The sequence below is a fragment of the Etheostoma cragini genome, chromosome 4 (assembly GCF_013103735.1).
Source record: "Etheostoma cragini isolate CJK2018 chromosome 4, CSU_Ecrag_1.0, whole genome shotgun sequence".
In the NCBI taxonomy this organism is placed as follows: Eukaryota; Metazoa; Chordata; class Actinopteri; order Perciformes; family Percidae; genus Etheostoma; species Etheostoma cragini.
The window spans coordinates 1672228-1674997 of record NC_048410.1 but is presented as its reverse complement, the minus strand read 5'-3'; the positions used below and the strand labels follow the sequence as shown (position 1 = coordinate 1674997).

General features: G+C 42.6%; 1 protein-coding gene across 1 annotated transcript in view; it reads left to right on the top strand.

Moving 5' to 3' along the window:
- The window catches only part of klhdc8a (kelch domain containing 8A), a 34715-nt gene that overhangs the window by 21288 nt on the left and 10657 nt on the right, over positions 1-2770 (top strand). The gene's annotated exons all lie outside the window — the stretch shown is intronic.

The following is a 2770-nucleotide window of genomic DNA, read 5'->3' as shown; positions in this document are numbered from 1 at the left end:
CATTCTGGGTGTGCTGGTCTTACAGGGAGGTGTGTTCAGGTGCATTCTGGGTGTGCTGGTCTTACAGGGAGGTGTGTTGAGGTGCATTCTGGGTGTGCTGGTCTTACAGGGAGGTGTGTTCAGGTGCATTCTTGGCGTATTGCTATTTTGAGGCAGCGGGAAGTGATGGCACCGTTGATCAACAACAACCTGGTCTAAAGTCAGTAACGCAGCATTTCATTGTTATTTTAACAGAAGATTGGTTAAATTTACCTAGGTGCATGCACAGTGCGTGCACAAACCTGAACGCACCATGCGCCTCGATCATTAAAATAGGGCCCTTACGGTCCAAAAAATTCATTCAGATTTAGAAATTTGATGATGTATCAGGTTGGTATTGGTGATACTAGCCCTGTATTTACTTGTTATCGGATCACTATCAAATAATGCAGTATCACACACCACTACCACACAGTGATCCCCCCGTGCTAACTCGCGGAGCGATGTCATTCACAGGAGGAGCGTGGTAGACCCGCGGATCCACAGGACTACGCAGGCAAAGGGTTGCTCCCAGTGTGAAGAGCCCTTTAGTCGAGTTGCATCGTGGGTAATGTGGGAGCCAGGTTTTGGTTTGTTTGTGCATTGTGACTCTGACAATGATAGAAGTACACTGCCAAGTCAGATTTACGGCTAGCTCGCAAAGCCTTGTTTCTTCCTGCTCCCGCTCTTTATGCTAAGCTTAATACTACGCTTCTAAACTGCATATAGACAGGTGATATCTTCGAGCTTCTCATCTCATGAACAACAATTTGCTGCTCTTATTAACATTTCAGATCAATAAAAACACCTGTCTGTCAAATCTGCAAACAAAAAACATGAATTATGTTAGAGTTGGTTAACACGCAACCAATAGCAAGCAGCAGCAATTATCCTTTTTCACTGACAGCATACATCGTCATCAACCTCAGCGTGAAGAGAGATAGTTTTCTAGTCAAACAGAAAACTATCTCTCTTAATTCTGTGCACACTCTGTGTCCCACAGCACAGGGAAATGGTGTATCCCTCTATCCAGCAGAGACACCCCAGAGTAACAGGTGAACAAATTGAGGAGGGACCGGAAGGAGAAATGGGAGAGCAAGAATCGATAAGTCATTTCAGACAGCTGGATATACGCTCGCACATCGCCATTGGTCAAATGGGAGCCAAATAAAGCAGAACGTGGGAGTGATAATGTTAATATATGATAATTGGAAGATGGTTTACCCTGTGTGTGCGAGATAAAGCAAAAAAGAACCGGGGGGGGAAGAAAACTGCTTCCAACACACACAAACACAAGCGTCGGCATGCAAATACTGATGCAACTGATGCATATCCACACATTCACACACATACGGGGGAAGGCATCCGTACGCTGTTTTTCCAATCTAATTTTGGTGGAGATGAGATGGGATATGAGCTGCGGAGCCAGGGCTGGGGATGAGGAGCGCTTTAAATTACAAGATCCAGAAACAGATTGCTTTATTATCCTGTCTGCAGCAATATCTCTCCACACACACACACACACACACACAATCTGCTGTCACACAGTGATATTTTATCACTGTTCCATTTCATATCGCCAGTATTAAGACACACACGCCTGTTAGCTGATGTTTCTGCATTGTGGGCAGTGTTTTCCACAGAAATAGAGTCTATTTGGGGGGATCGGGATGGTTGGCACTGAAAAAAGTATGAAAAAATATTTTATTTTGATATTTTGGCATTCTGATGTCATTTTCCAGGCCGATCTTACTCCCAACTCATCAAGTACTGATGCTTGGTTGGTGGCCCTCAGCGTCGGCCTACATGCAATGGTTTCGATGCTGTGTTCACCACAAACCACATTTCTTTCCCCTCTATTATATTGTGTCGGAGGTGGTAATCTCAGAGTAGGATATCTGAAAACTGATTCCATCACAGCAGCTTTTCCAGGGGCCCTGGGTGTTTTTTAAGAAGTCAGGACCCTCACATGGAGGGGGTGATTTCCCTTTTCTGATCTACATGTCCCTGCCTCTGCTGAATTACTTTATTTTCCTAGCTTAACTAACTTAACTAGTTAACTAGTTAAGTCCCGTGAACTCCTTGAACTTCTGACTTGAAAGTGCTGTGTTTTATGTTGACACCACGTTGTGTTATTTCATTTTTAGATCATTTTCCATTGGGTATTGAAGTTCATGAATAAGCGCCCTACTTATATGCTGTGAACGCCACAAACCGTTTAAAGAGCTCAATGCAAGCAGTAAGCAAGCCCTGGGTTCTACTACTATTAATATTAGGATAAGGGACAGACATTTCTTGTTATGTTTACTGACAATAAAAACAAAGTTATAGTTTATAATTTAACTTCCTTACTGGTCTAAAAGCATAATAACATAAAGCGAGGTTGTGTGTGTGAATCCAGGGAGAGCATCGAGCGCTCGATCTTGATCTCAAACGAGAAAAGGAATGGGAATTAAAAAGAGAAAGAAAATTGAATTTGCTATTTGATTAGGGCTGCACGATATGAGAAATAACATGCAATAACATTGTAGAGTAACAGCATAACTTCCAATAAATAGAGATATCAATGTCTACTCAGTTCTGCCTTTCTACTGCGTTCAGTACAAAAACAAATTACTTGTCGAACAAAAACAAACTGAAAGGAAATATTTTTTTTCTATTAAACAAATTTAACACTTCAGCACTCACTGGATCGGTTCGCAGCCGAGTGTGAAGCGGCTGGGATGAGGATCAGCACCTCAAAATCTGAGGC